At 40.3% G+C, this 21,181-nt stretch overlaps 1 pseudogene across 1 annotated transcript; it reads right to left on the bottom strand.

Moving 5' to 3' along the window:
* Positions 1 to 15,118: 15,118 nt before the first annotated feature.
* Positions 15,119 to 20,809, bottom strand: LOC148137852 (Ig heavy chain C region pseudogene; annotated as a pseudogene). Its single transcript, XR_015754151.1, has 3 exons — positions 20,748 to 20,809; positions 17,344 to 17,655; positions 15,119 to 15,399 (listed from the first exon to the last, which is right to left on the bottom strand). The product of XR_015754151.1 is annotated as an Ig heavy chain C region pseudogene (transcript).
* Positions 20,810 to 21,181: the final 372 nt, after the last annotated feature.

The raw sequence follows: 21,181 nt of genomic DNA, 5'->3' as shown, positions 1-21,181 counted from the left end.
GCTTGCTCTGCCATTCATCACGATCATGGCTGATTGTCCAACTCAATAGCCTAATCATGCTTTCTCCCCATGACATTCGATCCCATTTGCCCCAAGTGCTATATCAAGTTCCTCTTTAATTGTAGTTGAAAGTGCTTGCTTGAAGTATCTTAATTTGTCCTTACGTTCAATTGAAGCTGAGAAACAACCATGGAGTCCAAACTCTGTCCAAATTCTGAGGAAGTTGACAATTTAAGTTCACGAGAAAAGAAAGTGACAGTCAAAGAGTAAGTTTGATCCAATGTACGACCATGTTATGCTTCAGCATGTGTTCAGTCTCTTTCTGAACCTGTGCCAAGCTTCAAAGTTTAAGTCTGTAGGATGTTGCTTGATTGGAACAGCATTTCCTCAATCAATATTATGTGTAGTGAGATTAGTAATTCCCAGGTTATTCCCATATATCTCCCCATGTGATTATACCAACTCTTTCAGGTCATTTAGATTTTCATCTGGAAGGTAACTCATCAGTTTATTCCAGTTTTCCAGAACTTCTTCATTGTTCAATTTAATTTGAGGAATGTCTAATTCACAATCATCTTGATGAGCTTTTGAACAAAATTCATCTCTTCAAGCCACAGAAGGGTCACAGAAATAGGTGGAGCAGTAAGCCATTCAGCCCCTTAAGCATGCGCTGCTGTTCAAAATGATGATGGGTGATTATCCAACTCAGTACTCTGTTCCATCATTCTTTGATCCCTTTAGTCCAAAAAAAATCTATGTTTTGGACTCAATCAATTTCTATGACAGTGAATTCCAAAGAGTCACCACTGTCAGGGTGAAGAAAAGTTTCCTCATCTCAGTCCAAAATGCCAGAGCCAGTCTCCTTAGACCGTGAGGCCTGGTTCGGGACTCCCCAGTCATGGAGAACATCCTTCCTGGTTATCTCATTCTGGACATAAACACTGACTCGTGCTGCATCTTGTGATCTTCGCCTGGGTCATGTATGGGGACGGTTGTTCTCTGTATTGCCACACTTTGACAGTGCAAGTTAACCTCTTGCTGATAGCAAGCTGGAAGCAAGGTAGCCATTTGTTGCGAATAAAGAGATAGGACTGAGTGCTCACTGCCCATATTCAAAATGGAAGAATGAGCTACTGAGGAGAGATATTAGAGAACTTTTTGTAGCTTTAACGGTGGACACTGACAGGAATTACTGACTCCCGTAGAACACACAGGGAATCAGCAAAGGTGACCCAAAGTGCTGATTCCTAATTACACATATTGCACTTTCCAAATGACAACAGCTCAGTGGTTGAGGGGTTTTCCTTTTTTAAAAATTAAAAAGTTCAGCGATGTATGACACACCTCTGGAGTAGGTGGGACAGGAATCCAAGTCTACTAAATCTAATTTAGGAACTTAAGCCTACTGACCAAGGGTAGGGAGACTATCATTCTATCATCAGAGGTCTGTTTTGCATCTCTATACAGAATTGGTGCAATTGCCGTTAATTGCTTCATTAATCCCTGAGGATGTAAATAAGAAGCCACTTGTCAGAGCATTGTGCGTTGCTCAGGTGCCACTGAGTACAATGCTGGTCTTTGAGTCGGAGGGTTCAAGATCTACCCTCGGGGTTAGAATACACTAATTGATACTGCCACGGCAGTGCAGTCCTGAGATAATCCTGCACATCAGACGTGTATGAGGCATTAAACCAAAGCAACTCTGCCCTCTAATGGGACCCTTATTACTTTGAATTAAAGTGAGATTATATCTGGTGTCCTGGCCAATATTTATCGATCAATCCCGATGAGCAGACCATCTGGTCATCATCTCCTTCCTGCTTTTCTCACGGTACACAAATTAGATATCACATTTCTGACATGTGACTACATGATCAAAAGTACTTCGGTTGTTGTATAGAGCATCTCTGATTGAAAATTGGCTTTGTCAGAACCTGCATGTATTATTACTCAACTTGGCCGTTCATTTTTCACTCTCTTGACGCTCTGTTGTAAGAAAGCGCTCCTTTCCAACTTCCACCAAAGGAGAATGAGACAAAGCTCAGTGCTGTAACATTTCACTTTATACTAACATCTGGATCAAACTGAAATACCATTCAATGCAAATAAAAAACGAACTGAACCAGTTTTAAAGGATTAAAACAAATTATATTTTTCGCCAAAGGAGTGTATTGAAATATTTCAATGGTTCTCATTGTGTCAAGTACAAGCAAACAGTGGAGTCTGTTGCAATCTATTTTATCTTGTCTAAAGAATAGGCTGAGGAAAAGCATTGCAGGCTCTTTAAATTCGAGAATGAGGAAAGGAGTACAGTGTGGGACAGTGACTAACAGCAGGAAAATTATTCTTCAGATTAGAATAGATGTGTAGTAGAATATACAAAAATGATAGAATGAGAGAAGCTAAAGTGGGATATTGTCAGCGGAATGTTTTATAAGCTTGTTAATATCGGGTCAGTCAGGATCTTATTGAATGGTGGAACAGGCTTGAAGCGCCAAGTGATATATTCTCATTTACTGTTCATACCTCGAAAAAATTTTGCTAGTTACTCGAGCGGAGGTGTTAAACACATTTTAAACTGTTACTTGGGCACATGCTGATATTTCCGTCTATGATTCCCTGGGTTTGATAATATGTAGTTGACAGTGGCCCCAGGGGTTCTGCACTTGTTTCAGAGATCTGGAAAGAGATGTTTAGGATACTCTGAGGTGGCATTAAGATGTTATATAAATGCGCAACTTTTCTACTCTGCGAGGGTAGAGAGGATTTTGCTCTCTATCAAACCTGTGCATCATTTGACTTCAATCTGCTTTTCTTTGTTGCATTATTGTATGGAGTTTATTCTCTTAAGTCAATAGCCTGGGCTTTGCCCAAAGTTTAAGAGGTTTTTACTCACATTGGTGAGTTTCTGTATCCCATGAGGTAGATTCATTGCAGTCAGTAATGGGAAATATAGCAGATCAAATATAATGTTGTTAATTGTTATTACATTTTTTAACATGGATAACTATGTGCTGTTCTATGAACCTCAAGATTTAAAAGCCTTTTCAGTGGAGCCACTGCTGATTTAACCAATGCGCTATACTGGTGAACTCACTGATACTGAAACCTCTATAATCTGGGACAATGATGAAATAGAAACTGACTGGAACTGCAACTTATCAAGACAACTAGGGATCAGCGAGAGGTTGGGGCCGAAGCTTAGAATACAGAGGCACTGCCATCCCATACACTCATTGACACAGTTTCTCAAGATGAATTATGATGTGGTTCTGCACTATTCGGTTCTGATCTCTGTGGTTTGTGGGAAAAAAATGATATCTGCTAGAAGACAAATACAAAGCTCTCTTGCGATAATGTGACACAGAATCAAGTGAAATTTGGAGTTCTCCTTATGGGGCTTCTTTCGTCCTTTCAAGTGGCAGCTGAATTTGGTGATCAGGTATCAGTTACTATCAAATTGGATGAAATCTTGATAGTGATTCCTTTATTTACATTTCCCTATCTCTGAGGTTTGCCCCATTTCTTTATTAAAGGGCCAATGGGTGTGAGATCTCTTTAGTGCTGTCCATAGGATAGCCGTGCTGCTGCCACTGTGCAACTTCATATTGATATCTGCCTTTAAAAACAATCTGAATCTATGGTGAAATACTGGTGTCAGAACTAACCGGGATTCATAATAGAATGACTAATTCTTCAACTGCTGCAAACCAATATGGGCTAGATTTTCAAACTGTCATTACCATAAAGGTGCTTTTGGTGCCACATTCAGTATTCAGAATGACAATTAGGTTTTCTATGAGTGCAGAATTTCTCTCTATTACTTTAAATAATAGTGTGCTGTGTGTATGTGCATGTGGTTTGTTTCTATTTATTTCTGTTTCTCAATGACTTTGAAATTATTGTTGTATAGGATAAAAGGCAAATTAATGTCTCCACAAGGACATTGTTGCTGGTTTTCCTCTGAGACCAGTGCCGAACTTTACCAGTTCATTGTAGGCCTGATACATTATAGTTAAGTTTCACCTCTGCCAGCTGGTACAACATGGAAATTTGAGTATTGATGAAAATAAAGTTTTTTTATTGAAGGCTTTAATATTGTACTTATCAGGACACTCTCAAGAATTCCAGTGGAAAGGGAGAAAGCATTTAATCTGTCTGGGTAATGAGTGCTGATTGGTAAAGGCATGGAGAGTGGACCAGGTGATGGTTGGCAGTTAACTGCCAATGCTTGTTGTGATTCGACTAAATTGGTGATGGCCATTCTCTGTCTCATTTGGCATGACAATACCTTGACCACTTAGGTAACCTGCCAATTGAAAACATAACAAAGTTCAGTTGTCAACTGTCCATCACCAGCTGACCAGTCCATTTTTCCATTGGGAACATCTCGATCAATCATTGTGCACTTTCCAAAGCATCAGAACTCTTTTCTTGTTCAGTATAAAATGCTGTTTCCCTTTATGTCAAAATATTTCTGAATTTGCAAACAATCGTTTGAATTTGGGAACCTTTTGTGAATGGAGTATCCAACATCCAGCTGATATGATTAAAATGGAATCCAATTTTCGAATTTGAAATGATTTAACCCCCTGACAAGCCCACTTTGTTCATGAAGATCCTCTTTGAATATTATATCAGTCTGGCTGTTGAAAGACAGCTTTGGAAAGTTGTTTACTTTGGTTAATTTCTATTTAATGAATTGCTGAAACGGTGCAAAATGCATTCTATTGCATTTACAAAAATAAGATATCTTGTGAAATCAGGAGATGTGCACAGTGCAAAGAAAAATCCCATTTACTGCTGGCCGGGACAAGACTGGTAAACTTAAACTTGTGCTCATAGAGAAAGGACTGAGATCTTAACAGGCTCATTATCATCTACTGTATTGAGTTTAAACTTATGTCTATCTCTAAATTCTTCAAAGCCTTGATCCACGCTGTCTCTTGTACCCCTTATATACACATTCTGTTCTTTGGTTCTCTGATTGCTTTATATCTTTTTGTCCATGAGTATGGCCAAGCCCCCTTAATTAGCTGATAAACGTCGTCAGATGCCCTCTGGTACTCATTCTCTCTTTGAAAGCTTGCTTAAAAACCGGTTTCATGTTTTTGGTCATGGTCCTAACTCTTCTGATACATGCCAATAAACTTGCCCTGTTTGGCATTTGGTGCATCCTTTTCTAGTTTGGAAGGTCGAACTCGAATAAATATAGGGTTAAAGACAGGATTCTTGGCAGTGTGGAGGAACAGAGGGATCTGGGTGTGCAGTACATAGATCCCTCAAAATTGCCATACAAATGGATAGGGTTGTTAAGATCGAGTTTGAGAGCCGCGAGGTTTTGCGACAGCTCTACAAGTCCCTGGTGAGACCACACTTGGAATATTGTGTCCAGTTCTGGTCGCCCTACTGTAAGAAATATGTAGAGGCTTTGGAGAGCATTCAAATTTACCAGAATGCTGTCTGGACTGGAGGGCTTGCCTTATGAAGAAAGTTGGAATAAGCTCAGACGTTTCTCTCTGGAGAGAAGGAGGAAAAGAGGAGACCTGATTGAGGTATACAAGATAATGAGAGGAATAGATAAATTCAATAGCTAGACACTTTTCCCCAGGGCAGGATTGACTGGTACAAGAGGTCATATTTTTAAGATATTAGTAGAAAGGTATAGAGGAGACGTCAGAGGTAGGTTCTTTCCGTGGAGAGTTGTGAATGCATGGAATACATTGCCAGTGGTGGTGGTGGTGGAAGCAGAGTCATTAGGGACTTATAAGCGACTGCTGGACATGCACATGTTTAGCAGTGAGTTGAGGGGTGTGTAGGTTGTTATTATATTTTACATTAGGATTAAACCTTGGCACACCATCGTGGGCCAATGGGCCTGTTCTGTGCTGTACTTTTCTATATTCTATGTTAAAGCATCTCATAAATGTGAGTATTTAATGTCCACTTTGGCAGATTTAATTGATTCTAATTGGAATGTAACTGCCAAAGCTTTAGCAAAATTGAATCAGCAAACAGCTTCAAACTGTGCACACATCCATCATATAACATTGCTGCTCCACATTAACTTTTCAAATGCACTGCTCCATTCCAAATAGCGGACCACCCGTTCCCATTCATAGAAATTTGTTTCTGATGGATGGAAGTGGTTGTTTCGGTACTTCTGCCATTTTTATTGAACTCATCTCAAGTTACACTTTACAATTTAACACTCAGGACAAGACTGTTTGTGTTAAGCTTTATCAATTTTGACCACTTTGCCAGCTCTTCATGTTCTTGAATATTGGAATGGGACTGGGTTCTATAAGCCCTCTAGGGACAGGCTGCAGGTCATTAGGTGGATAATAATAAGGGAAGGCTCTCATATTTCCACGTCCATAGTATTTTATTGATCCCAAATTCGGGAAAGGATGGCCACTCAGGTGGTCAATGTAGAGTTTACTCCCGCCAATGCTGGCAGTTTGTTCGCAGAAGGTGGGGCCTCCATTGTGTGGGAGACCTCCTCCTGCATCCTAGAGACACGCCTGCAGGATGTCCCTCCTAATGAAGTACCTTATGGCTCATAATAGGGCCCCATCTGCATACTGGAACAGTCTCCTGTCCATGGTGGCGATCATTACGGGAACTGGAAATCAGAGTAAGTGAGTGAAAGAAGCCGTGAGGGCTAGAGTGTTCACAACAAACCCAGGACCAGGTTGGCAGTTCCTATTGAGACCATTAATAAGTCATTAAGGTCCCCCAATTGGTGCATGGACACTGGGTTACTCCTACTCCTAGTAAGGGTACTGTGATTACTGCTGTTTCAGTGCTATCAAGCAAATAGTGAAGTGTGGCCATCTAATAAAATCATTTACATTCAGTGCTGAATACTTGAGACTTTTTTGTGAGAAACTTTATAATTCTTCTCGATGTTCTTAATACACTTTTTGTTTCATACAATGGTGATTTTCTACACAGGATTACAGAGGAAAAACAGACAATTTGGCACAATCAGTTCATGCCAGCGCTTAAGGTGTTTCACTCAAGATGTTCCACTCAAGGTGTTTCACATCTTTCCTCATCTAAATCGCCCATTGTAATTCTCTATTCCCATCCCTTCCAAGTGCTCGCCTTGAAATACATCTAAACAATTGATTTCTACTATTCCGACTGGTCACATATTCCCCGTTCTCATCATTCTTTCAGTGAAAAGGTTTCTTCTGAATTCCCTTTTGGATTTCTTGAGGTACTGTCTTATATTGACAGTCTCTAGTTATGTTCTACCCCGTAGTGAAATGTTTTCTCTGTACCTTCTCTTTTCAAAACCTTTCATAATTTTAGAACTGTCATCCTTCTTTTCAAGAGAGAAGTGAACAGCGCAACAATTCTTCCATGATAAACACAGCCAGAAACTTGTGTAGCATTCTTATAAATCTTCTCTTCACTCTCTCTCATACATTCTATAATATGTCAACTCGAACAGCAGGCAATACTCTTAATTATAGTCAACCAAATTTCTATAGTGACCCTACTTTCAAATCTATCCCTTTAGAGATAAAGCTTCGAGCCTTGTTTTCATTTTTATGGCCTTTGGAACCTGTGGTGAAATTGTTAGTGACTGATGTAATTGTCTGAAATCCCTTTGTTTGTCTCCCTCACTTAGACGTGCATCTTTGAATAAATGACCTGCACATTATTCATACCAAGATGTAACACCTCACGTTTATCTGTGTGGATCTTCATTTGCTAATTATTTGAACATGCCGTAAATTAATTAATGATCTCTAGCAACTTCTTGTAGTCCTCAGAATTGGCTACATTTCAACATTTCTTTCCAATTTGGTGTCATTGAATTGCTAATTATTTTTCTCGTAATTACATACAATATTAATTTGCAGTTTTACTTTATTTTGTTTTGAATTTTTAGAGAGGTGCAGTAATCCACACGGTAACTATAACAACTAAATGTAGAATGACAGATAGATGAAAATTATTACACACACAGGACTAATTAATAGACTCTATTAACTTCAAGGTCAAAACAGGGAATTATTTTTTACACGAATGATATGGTGAGATTATCCGTAGTGCAATAACTTTTTGTCCATTTCTTTTTTGTTGCAGTTTATTTCCCCAGGTCTTTCTGTGCTACTGGTATGAAATTGAAAAGCCACCCATCCTCCATTTTAAACTAAATGATAATAAAAAAAAACAGCGTTTATATAAAATGTAACATGATTTATGAAACCATCCCTCTAGGCTTATACATATTCACAGCCATATAGAGTTATATAGGGAGAGGCTGAATGAGCTTGGGCTGATTTCCCTGGAGCGTTGGAGGCTGAGGGGTGACTTTATAAAGGTTTATAAAATCATCAGAGGCATGGATACAGTTAATAGACAAGGCTTTTTCCCTGGGGTGGGTGGAGTCTCATCTAAACCTATACTCGTGAGAACAGGTTTAGAGTGAGAGGGGAAAAAGTTGAAAGTACCTAAGGAGTAACTTTTTCATGCAGGGGATGGTGTGTATGGAATGAACTGCCACAGGAAGCAGTGGAGGCTGGTGCAATTTCAACATTTAAAAGGCATCTGAGTGTGTAGACGAATAGGAGAGTTTAGAAGGATATGGGCCAAGTACTGGCAAATGGGACTAGATTAGTTTCGGATATCTGGTCAGCATAGGCAAGTGAGACTGAAAGATCTGTTTCCAAGTTATACATCTCTATGACTCTATGACCTACCCCTTTGCTCTTAATGTACTAGTCAAATCTCTTTGGATTATCTTTAACATTATCTCCCAAGGTTATCTCATTTTCCTTTCTTGCCCTCCTCATTTCCCTCTTTACAATGTCCCTGCACCCCTTGTAATCTTAGGGATTCACTTGATCTCATTTCTCTATATCTAATATACGATTCATTCTTCATCTGAACCAGAGCCTCAATATCTTTATTCCTCCAGTGTTCCCTCCTCTTACCAGCCTTATCTTCACACTAACAGGAATATCACGCCTCCGAACTCTCGTTATCTCACTTCTGAAAGCCTCACTCTTGCCGGCCGTCCCTTGAGCTGCAAACAGTCTACTCCAATCAACTCTTGAAAGTTTTTGTCTCATCCTATCAAAATTTGCCCTCGCCCAATTAAGAACTTTAACTTATATATAATGCCAATCCTTTCCATAAATATTTTACAACTAATCGAATTATGACCCCGGCCCCAAAATGCTCCTCTACTAACCATTCAGTCACTTGCCCTGCCTTATATCACAAGAGTAGGTCAAGTTTGCTCCTTCTGTGATAGTTACATCTACATATTAATGAAGAAAATTGACTTTAGCACTTACTAAATTCCTCACCATCCAAGCTCTTAAGACCATGGCTGTCCCACTTTATGTTTGGAAGGTTGAAATTTGCTATTATTACAATCCTATTATTCTTACGTATAAATAAGATCTTTCGACATATTTGCTACTCAATTTCACTCTGACTACTGGGGGGACTATTACAATCGCATCAAAATAATCATGCTTTTCTTATTTCTGAGTTCCATCCACATAGCTTCACTGGACCATTCCTCAGAAATCCCTTGTGTTAGAACAGTAGTAATGTTTCACCACAAGAAAAATTGACTCCAATCTCCTTTTAGCTCTTCCGACTTCTGCCGTACTTTTGATGATGGGAGGGGCTTTGAACATAAATTATTCAACTTACTGGTGATGGTTAGTAGCTGAAAATAAAAATACTATGGGTGACTTGGGTGATGGGAAATAAAAGGTTACATTGTGTGGAAGGAAAATTCTGGATAGAAACAAGAATTTTAAAAAACGAACTCCATTCAGTGTTTGGAGTCCTTGTTGGTTCAACATGTGCTTTGGTCTATAATGCAAAATTACAGAAAAATATTAAAGCAATTTAAAATAAAATGTTAGGATATTGGAAGAACAGCTAAGTGCTTCAAAGCTTGACAGACGGCTTGTGGGAAAGGACATGGAAAGCAAGAGGGTTTCCAGAACTTCTCATCTCTGCCTTCCCTGATCGAAATCAACCTGTGATTTATAATTGTTGAGGATTGTTATTCATTAATATCGGTGTGTCAGATAGATCTCAGTCTCAGGGAGGTGTGACCTGCTTCTTTGTTTTGTGATGAACTCAGGGGAACATACAATAGTAAGGGGTTAAACCCAAAGGGGTGCAGGAGCAGAGGATCCCCCCTGTGTATGTGCACAAATCAGGGAATGTACCATGACACATGGACAGAAGAGCAAATAAACCCTACTTCATCACCCTACGCTGTAGAGAACAAACACACAGCAATTATGTCAAACTGAAATAAAAAGTCTCTTGTCTCACCTGGAATGTTGCATCTAGTTTCAGGTGCCACGTTTTTGAAAAAAATGCAAAGTTATGAGATTGGGTGCGTGACTGATTCACAACACTATTCCCGGGATGATACACCTCACCAACTCTGAGAAATTGGGACTGTTCTCCTCTGCTGATAGTTTCCAGACTCTGTGACCAGTTGCTGTGATTGGTTCTCAATTCCGTCTTGTGTCATATTGATCTCAATGGCTGAATATTTCAGGTACTCACGAGCTGTGCCTTGCCTGATCACAACGACCTCTGTTTTATTATTTTTGAGGGTTGCTGTTCAGTAATATCTCTGTATCAGACAGATCTTAGTCTCATTCCCTGGGATTCGACAGGTGTGGTGTGTCAAGTAGATCCCAGGAATTGTGTTCCATGAGATTTATGTGTGAGAAAAACTCCAGTTCTGAGATTCCGCCCTTGGATTGTGCACGTGTTGTGTCTGAATACCTGACTGAACGTTGACATTTTTGGCTGATGAATGTTTAGTTGGGCGCTTTAGGTGGCGATTTCTGCATTACTAACCCAGGCTGCCCTGACATTGGGAGTACTTTTAGTTTAGACAGTGTAGAGTAAACTTTCAAACTCCGTTGTCTGCCTTTTTTCGGCTTCTGGTGGAGCCGATAAAATTATCATGAGGTGACCTGAGGCCGTGACCCTTGGTGCAGAAGCGGAAATGTTCTCTAATCATTCTGCCTCTGGAGTGTTCCATCAGGCATATCGTGTGAAAGATGTATTTACATTAGTGGGCTGCATGGTAGCGCAGCATTAAACTAAATGGCTGGATAAAATACAATCAAACAGAACAAGTGAAAGTATTTGGCTGGGAAAGGAGTAGGATGTGGGAAATGTATTATTACTGACTGGCCTTGAAGAAAGAATTAAGCAAACTCAAGGTTAGTGCATATTCATTCGAGATTTATTAACCATTTCAGAAAGCATTTTTATCCAAAAGGTTGATGTAAAAGCTAACAGAAGTGAATATAATGGCTGGATGCCACATTGAGACGAGAACACATGCGCTGTGAGCTGGGAATTTTCTGTCCATCAGTAACAGTCACAAGAAAGGGAATACAAAGTCTCATCAGAAAGGGTAGGCAACATTCTGAGTAAGGAACAAATAAAAACAAAACAAACGGGCTTCAAACAACTGGGAAGCTACAAATTCTTCCAACCACAACCATCTCAAAGATATCAAAGTAAAAAGGAAGATCCATCAATAATTGTCTCAGTTACACGCTGATAAACTGAAGTAATCTCACTGTGAGAGACAGCAACAGGACAGATTGGAGATTGGGAATTCAGAGACCTTGATAAGCAGATCAGGAAAATCAAAGGGGTCCACAATTCATTCACTTAACCTGGAAAAGAGAGAGAAAGCAATGACGCAGATATTTATGATCAGGGACTTTCTGATATAATGTTTATTCAATGGCACACTTAGAGATTTCACAAAACATATTGGGCTGCTTGGTGTGAGAAAGATGTGATTATTCTCACCTTCACCAGAGTGACGGCAGCGCTGTAGAAAATACTCAGGAAGAACAAGGTGATGAACGTGGAAGCAGTTGTCCAGATGTTGCTGTTATCATCCTCATAGTCTTCAATCCAAGTGCGATCTATTGAATCTATGAATATAAAGCCAAGAGAATGCATTTAGATTGTTTATTGATCCATATCGATCTATCTGCATCCAAGTCATGTAATTAGAGACCATTACATCTTCATAAAGCAGTCAGGTATTTCTCAAGTGTGACTCTTATCTGTATCTATTAGTGCGTTATTGACTCAGCAAGAAATTACAAATACTAACTGCACATGTTCTTTCTTCATTGTCCATGTCAGAACGTTTTAAATTATTTTTCTTTTCATCTATTATTTAAGGATATTATTATTTGAGGAATGCTTATTACGAATGATGATTTTAATTATAATCATTATATTTTAAATATAGGCTGTGACAGCACTTTAGTTGAAAATTGTGGCCATCACTGAATAAAAGTTCAAATGTGATTCTCATCTTTTATATTGGTGACCAATTGCTTGGCAAATCATGAATATAAGTGACATCACAGTCAGGACATTGCTTCATATTTTAGTTTTTAAGATCTGTATATTTAGGAATAAATTTTTGTCCGTGTGTCCCTTAATTTATTTGATCTATTGCTTGGTGTGTTTGGTTTCCCTTTAATGTTTGTGTATGTGGTTATGAGAGTCTCTTACTTCACTCTCGCCCATGTTGGATTCTGTGCATCAATAAACATATTCCTGTTCCTTTACTGCTGGTGTGCTCATGTGTTTGTGCACCTAATTTTTTGTCTTTTCACATTATGTAAGCATCATCATGCTAATATGCCACTTCCTTGCTGCCTATGCTTCTCTTGTAATGTCTTTGTGAGTGTTCACTTTTCATTAGTGCTGTCTAAAATGTGTGCTTATGTGTCTGTTTCAGATCCTACATAAACTAGGTTATTTTCATGTTTATGCTTAATAAATGTTAGCATGCAATGTTATGTTTTGATGGATGTTTATATTTATATGATGATGTTTGCTTGTGTGGCAATCTTTCCCAAACCAGCTCCTGATCAGCTTGTTTGTGCTATTGTTTGTGGATGCTTGCTGATCCTTGTGCCCATTATCCTTATTTAATAAACGCCCCTCTATTTGTTCATCTATGCACTTGTGTGTCTGCATGTGAGACTCTGAATTTGTGTGTGCGTGTGGTATTGTATACATGCTGATCAATGTGGTTTAAAAATAACTAATTAAGCTGCCTCTGTCATCGTATGTTTGTGATTCTGAAAATTGGAAAATAATGATATTAATATTTATCTCTGTGCACTTACGTGCCTGTGTGAGTTGACATGTGGGAGGACATTTTTCGGAATTTGTATCTGTGTGTTCATGTGTGTATGTCTGTACGCATTGTGCTGTATGAATGTATATGTATTCATGCCCATTTGTGTGTTACCGTGTGTCGATGTTTCTCATGGTTATGTGTGAGTACTCCTGTTCATTTGTGCAAATGATTTTCTTTCGGTGTATGTGAGTTTTTGTATAAGCTTAGGTGAGTGTTCAAGTACCACTTGCATGTGTGGCTCTGTGCGAGTATGCGTGTGTGACATCTTATCTATATGCACATTTGAGTGTGCACATAAATATGTGTCTTTAGGTGAGAGCCCGTATATGTGTCATTACGTGTGTATTTGCGATCATCTCTCTGTATCTGTTCTTATACCAGACTGTAATTTTTATTATTCTAATATTTTTTTCTAATTTTAATGCATTGCCCATAATTAGATTTTGACCTTGGTGTTGCAGGAATCATTTCCCATCTTTGTGCAGAGATAAGCGTTTTATGAGCAACTCCTCTGTTGCAGTGATAGAACTTCTGTCTCTGAGAGAAAAGGCGTGAGTTCAAATCCCCACTGCCCCAGAGATAACATTTCTGAATATGTTTATTAGAAAATGTCTACTTGTGTTCTGTATGTGAAACAAAATGATATCAGGTATTCGAATACCAGAATTGATCCCATGTGTTCCAGAAAACTGAGACAAAACTATGGAATTCAAACTGGGACGATGCAAACACCAGTTTTGGATTATGGGAATCAATGTTATCATTTGTTAACAGAGCCAAGCGTGTCTAACATGCTTCAAAGGTATTGTTTTGCATGGAAATGTTAAATCTTTGGACAGTAAGCAAGAAGCTGACTGTCCCTGTTAGCAACTGGGTTACATTACAGAGGACATCTACCATGAAAACTCTTCACAGGGAGCAAGAGGACAGACCATTCATCGTTCCCCTCCCCTCTGCTCCACAACAACTTATCTGTTGATTCTCTTTGGTGTGAAAGTGAAGATACATTCTGTCAACTCATGCGCTGGCGCAAGATCCCTGGCAGTTCCCCAGCGGTGCTTCTTACTCCTGTGTGGTGGGACATGATGGGCGGCACGGTGGCACAGTGGTTAGCACTGCTGCCTCACAGCGCCTGAGACCCGGGTTCAATTCCCGCCTCAGGCGACTGACTGTGTGGAGTTTGCACGTTCTCCCCGTGTCTGCGTGGGTTTCCTCCGGGTGCTCCGGTTTCCTCCCACAGTCACAAAAGATGTGCAGGGTCAGGTGAATTGGCCATGCTAAATTGCCCGTAGTGTTAGGTAAGGGGTAAATGTAGGGGTAAGGGGTGGGTTTCGCTTCGGCGGGTCGGTGTGGACTTGTTGGGCCGAAGGGCCTGTTTCCACACTGTAATGTAATCTAATCTAAATCTAAAAAAATCAAAGGTTACATTCAAACTGTTCGGCACTATTTATGATTGGTATGTTCCAATCAAATTTAATTTTAAAGTGTCTTAAATTTACATTTCCAATTGGTGCAATTTGGCAGTTTAAAACTGACATGAATTTTGTAAGAATGTCCAATCGGGGGAATCAAAAACACCAAGTTCAAAACTCGTGCCCGACCCTTGACATAAAATGTGCATTGTCAGATTTTGTCATAGAGGGATTTAGGATGGATAAGGTACTTGGTGGAATCCTGCAATGAGTGAGCTTTAATCTGTCTCTGACCCAGGGTATATCTGAGCAGAGAACATTAACTGCACAAGACACTTGTTACAGACCTGTTAGTAATTCACTTTAACTACACAGATGGAATGTAAGTCAGAGTGAGAAACAACTAATGCCCCCAATGGTGTTGGTTCATTTCCAATCAAAGCCTGCCATTGATGTAACTGAATCTGGATTACACATGGGATCCTTTGTGCTTTAATCTCACCGCTCACCTTTCTCCTTGTGGATGGTACACCACACATTCAAATCTAACGCCACTCAGCCAGGCTTCAGTAGAAATGTCTAATTTGCTGATCACGCTGTCGGGATTCTGTCCAGGCTGCTCAGCAATCTCTGATTTCAGAGGCTTCTTTTCTTGTCTCCAGGTCACATTGACTCCAGAAGGAAGATTGGACACAACGCAGGTTAACGTCACCGCCGCCTCCAGTAAGACTTGTTCTACTGGCGGTGGGAGGATTTTAACGGTGTTAGGGTGGCACTCGGTATCTTCTATGAAACAAAAATCAAAGTCAATGAAAAATGCCCCTTTCTGATACAAACAGCCAATCTTCAGATTACTCCTTCACAGGGTGAAGACACCACCTTCAAAATGGCAACTTCAACTATTGCTGAAACGATGCTTACTATTGTTGATGTATTTTGATCTGTGAAACATTTGTGATTACCTATAACATACCCTGTGTAATTATTGCGAAAGAACACTGGCTTTGTAACAAGTGAAACCTGTGAAAAAAGTAAAATCATCGAAGATACCATCATGTAACCCATGGAATCATCTTTCTTTCGGAGTTTGTCTCTCACTTAAGACCATCCATTGATACTTGTGACAAGAGTAATCTGAATATAATGAGTTCATTTCCATGTTCATAACCCTTAGGTACAAGTCCTGCTGGTCACACTGACTGCCAAATCACATCCCAAATTTTGGACAGATTATAATAAATAATAATTATTCTCTTTGCAGAGTTCTAAAGTGTTACAGGAGCAGTGAACAGCCATGGAAATTCTGTTCATTATATTTAACATGATCAAAAATACTTTGCGTTATTGGTGTGATGTCATTCTCTAATTTATGTCATTGTTCCTCGTGGGCTGTGTTTGGAATAGATCTGAAAACAAGACACTGAGTACAGCATTGGATATCGAGAAGGACACCCATCTCCTTAAGTCTTTCCCTCCATTCAGTTAGTTCATAACTGGTCTGTACTTTCACTTTATTTACCAAGCTGCATTTTTTAATTTCTTCATAGAGCAGGGGAGAAAAAAAACAAACAAAAGCGTCTTAAATTAATCTACAAACGCGATGGAAATGTCACTAATTTTATAGACATCCACTACTCACTGTGTAAACATCGCCACCCCAAACCAGGCTAAATCAGCCTGTCTCGAGTTCCTAGTTCATTCATCCCTATTGTAGCATTCCCACCAGAATTTACTCTCCTGCCTCATCCACTAATTACAGAGAGCATCTTAAAGAAGCTCAGTGAGATCACATTTATCCCAGTTCATCAAATGTGATAGCCACTTGGTCTGTGGTCTGATCCCATAAATGAAGTTAAAGAGCTCAGTACCAGATAAAAATCGATGTCGTGCAATGTCCAACCAACAGGTCATTCCTGAGCAGGGAATGAAGCATTGAACGCATTTTGATTTATTTTCAACTAAGGGTCACTGCATATGTTAACCACGTCAATTTGATAGAGGATCAGAATAAGGCTGTTCGGCCAATCCAGAGTTTAGATCAGAATGATGCTGGAAAAGCACAGCAGGTCAGGCAGAATCCGACGAGCAGGAAAATCGACATTTCAGGCTAAAGCCATTCTCCTGCCTTCTCCCCGTACTAAACAAGAGCCGATCTATCTCTGGCTTGAGTACACACAATGGCCTGGCCCCCACAGCCCCCTGCAGCAACATGTTCCACAGATTCATCACCCTCTGGCTGAAGAAACCCTCCCCATCTCAGTTCTAAACGGTGCCCCTTTGACCCTGAGACTGTGCCCTTGGGTCCTAGTCTCGCCTACCAGTCAAAGCATCTATTCCACATTCACTCGACCTCAGTCTCTCAGTATTTTCTATGTTTCAATCAGATATCTCTCCAATATCCCCCTCCACCCCAAACTTATCCTTGAAGCAGCTACCAGGCAAGCATTCAGCACTCTGAATGCCTCTCCCAGCATGGTCAGGCAACAAACTATTTAACAAAGCTCACTGTCTATATGTCTATCTTCAACAGAGAGGAAACATGCTTTTCTGACTTGCCAAAAGGTTGAATTATGAGCAATGCTAATGTAACACTCAAACTGAAATGAGATACGTGGCATGTTGGGAAACGAGAAGCTGTACCATGCTGTTTACTACGCCTGATAAATTAGTGTGTTTGATTCACATCCGAGTTCAGAGTGATTTGTAGCTCTCTCAGTCTGTGTCTCTTACCCTGGAGTGCGGTGATGTTTTTAATTTGAGTGTTCTCTCCATGAGTGACCTGGCAGGTATAGACCGCACTGTTGTACCATTCACCATAAGGGACCATCAGCCGACTCGTCACCGAGAAGTTCCTGTTCGCCTCACACACGGGAGACGTGAAGAAGCCAGAATCCAAGCGTCGGCCATTTTTCAACCAACTCACGGAGATTGACTTCGGATGGAACTCGATGATTGAACAGACGACGGTTGCAAACTTGCTGCTTGCGATTTCTTCACTGGAGCTCACAGTTAGGAGAAGGGTTGGTGGGAGAATATCTGGACCTTTAGGAAACACATCGCATACATTATCCGACGAATTTCATAACAAATACAATCAGTTCTCATATATCAAGATTTCGTGTGGTTAATGGATACAAGAATCATAATTGTGCAGAATGCTGGAGAAGCTGGGATCCACACAGAAAGATCAGCAGGACAATGTGAAAGGCTAAACTTAGAGGACACAGCAAGGGAGTCAAGGAGGCATAGAAACTATAGGCCGGTAACATCAGAAGGGAGATAGCAACGTTGGATGGTATTCGTTTTAATGACAGAGTCTGATGAACAAGGCAGACGAATTACTGGCATAAATGAAGATATGATGCCGTTGCTATCACGGAGACATATTGAGAGCCGGGCAGGAGTGGCAATTCAATATTCCAGGGTTTAGTGCCTTCAGGCGAGACAGGGAAAGATGGAAAATGATGGGGGCGGGGGTGTGCGGTACAGAATGTTGCTTCTGTCGCAATTCTGACAAGAGTATTTTAGGCTGTAAAGAGAAATGAAATCATGGATACCTCCTTGAACAAAGGCAAATGGACAGTACTTCAAAACCAAAACACAGCAAACATAACTACTGGGAGAGCACGATAGACCTTACTATTGGTCCAAAAGACCAAGTGCAAATACATGGGCAAATGTCAGAGACATGTAAATTAAATAGGGGAATGAGAAAAGAGGTTTTTAACTTCCTCAGCATAGGCTTGGATATTCATTTTGTCAAAAATTTCGAGGGAGCACAATTCTGAAAATGCCCCCAGGAGAATATTTGAACAAAGTATGTGTTTAATACAGAGAATTTTAATCCAGACCTTGCAAGAGAGGGGTGAACCTGAACTTAACTTTAGGGAGTGAAGTCGACCCAGTGGGTAAAACATCAATGGTGGAGCACTTCGCAGACAGTGATGGTAAATCAGTTGGATTTCAGATTGTACTGCAAAGGAATAGAAATTGGCCCAAAGTTCTGAAAAGGGGAAGGACAATTTTAGTAAGATCAGGTAATGACTTAACCAGAGTGGACTGGAAGCTGACACTTATTGGTAAATCCGAGTCAGAGCGGTGTGACACATTTAAGAAAGAGATAGGAAAATCACAGGGAGGACATTTCCCAGGAAGCCACTGCGTGGGACCAAGAATGCAGCGGGCTCCGGAGGGCATGGAGGGGGAGATAAAGAGAAACAAGGGAGGCTTCCGGTCTAACCTGAAATCTCAAAACAATAGAAACTAATATGGAGTACAGAACGTGCAAGGGGGAGTTTGAAAGACAAAGGAATTAGAAGAGCAAAAGGGACCATGAGAAAATAATAGCAGTCAAAATAAAGGAAAATATTTTTAAAAGTTACAGGCTCATTCATAATAAAATAATTATTCGGGAAACAGTAATGCCCATTAAGTGTTATTATTGGAGTGGAGCCGGAGTATTAGGTTGTGGTCAAAACGAATGTGTTGTGTCAGTGTTCACTAGTAAGATGGACAATGTGGGGGCAGAAATCATGGAGGGGTGTTGTGATGTACTTTCAGAAATTAGGACACATGACGTGATGTTCTGTGTTGTCTTGCTGAATGAAAAGTGGTTATATTTCTAAGGCAGATGAAAAGTATACCAAGCGGTTGAGCGAACCAAAGGATGAAATACTTGGGTCGCTGACAATAATTTAGAATTCCTGTCTGGCCACAGCAGTTGTGCCAAGTGAGTGTAGATCAGCCAACGTTGCACTGTTATGCAGGACGAAGGAAGGGATAAATAATGAAAACACAGATCTGTCAAGCTAGTCTCAGTGGTAAGGAAACTATTGAGAAGTGAAATTAGTCTTCATTTGGAAGATAAATCAACAATGTTTAACACGGTTTTATTGAGAGGAAGTCATGTGTAACAATTTGATAGTAGTGTTCATAGAGATCACTCGATGTCCAGATGATAGCAATAATCAGAGCCAATGGGATCCGAGTTAATTTGACAGATTGGATCTGGAACTGGCTGAGTGATGGGAGCAGGGGATAATAGTCATAGGGTGTCTGCATGACTGGAAATCTATGTCTCCTGGTGTTCTGTAGGGATTGGTGTTGATTCCAGTGCTATTTCTCTTACATACCAATGATTGAGACTCAAATTTAGGAGGATTAACCAGTGAATTCACAGATGAAATGAAAACTGTCATGTTGTTAAGTCATGAGCATAATGGCTTTAGATTGCAGGAGGATATAAAAAGGTTGGTTGTATGTGAAGAGAAAAGTTGCAAATGGAAATTATTCTGAATAAATGTAAGGTGATGTAATTCGGCAGAAGAATCTGTGAAGTATGACGTTTTGAATGGTGGAACCCTGGAAAGGCCTGAGGATCTTTGGTGCATGTACCCACCGATCCCCTCTAGTACTGTGTCGTCTGGATAAAGAAGCTAAGAAAGTGGGAGGATATTTGCTTTTATTAGCCTCGACATTGACAATGAAGAGTGGTGAGATGATACTGGAACTTAATAAAACACTGGTTAGGCCATACTGATGCGTTGTGTGCATGTTATGGAAGGAATGTGATTACACTGAAGGCAGTATTGATGAGATTTGCCAGGATCTTGCCTGGGTTGGAGGGTTTTAGTTATGAAACTAGTTTAGATGTACAGGGGTTTTCCTTGGAGCAGTGGAGAATTAGGGAGATGATTATCATGATGTCTAGAATTATTTTAGGCAGAGACAGGGTAAACTGGATGAAACCTTTCCCCTTGATGGAGAGATCAATGCCTCAGGGGCACAGGGTGAAGGTAAGGCAAGGAGGTTCCAAATGGATCTCAGGGGAAAACAAAATCAAACAGAGGGTGGTGTTAGCCTGAAGCTCAGCACCTATAAGTCATGTAGAGACTGAGCGCCTCATAATAAGTATGAAGTATCCTTGCAAGGGCAAGTCACACAAGGCAATGGATCATGTGCTGGCACATGAGACTGGAATAGTTAGGTGGCTGTTATTGATAGGCGTGAATTGGGTGAATCAAAGGGCCTTTTCCCTGTGCTATATAAGGTGATTCTGTGAAAATGGTTATAAATAATGCCTTATTCATGTTAATCACAGATGATCTGTTTATCTCAGTTCCCACAACACGTACCTGGACATGGCATTACTTTGCTTTTGTGTGACCCGCGGTGTTGAATCTCACAGGAGATTTTGCTGGGGTAATCTACCGCTGACCCGGGCAGAGTTAACTGGCTGCTCAGGGTGTAGGTTCCCTTCTTGTTTCTCACTGATGGGTAAGTCTTCAATCCAGTCGTGATCAGCTCCCCTCCTTTCTTCCAGGTTACCTTGGTGACGTCAGGGGAATAGTCCATCGCCAAACAACCAAAGATCACAGAACCGGTGTTGTGCTCCTGACAGGAGGAGACCAGGCCATAAAGCCTGGGGGGAGACGGTGTCTCTACAATAGATTGACCAATTGAGCATGTTAGTTTCTGTTAATTCGACCTTATCAGTTACTCAAATGTACCATCAGCTGTAAAATTTTGCCAGTATGCTCTCGCTGAAGTCGACAGCATAACTGGGGTT

This window comes from Chiloscyllium plagiosum, unplaced genomic scaffold (assembly GCF_037043375.1).
Source record: "Chiloscyllium plagiosum isolate Xiang-an unplaced genomic scaffold, Cpla_swu_hap1 HiC_scaffold_42, whole genome shotgun sequence".
Lineage (NCBI taxonomy): Eukaryota > Metazoa > Chordata > Chondrichthyes > Orectolobiformes > Hemiscylliidae > Chiloscyllium > Chiloscyllium plagiosum.
This window is presented reverse-complemented; position numbering and strand designations above follow the sequence as displayed.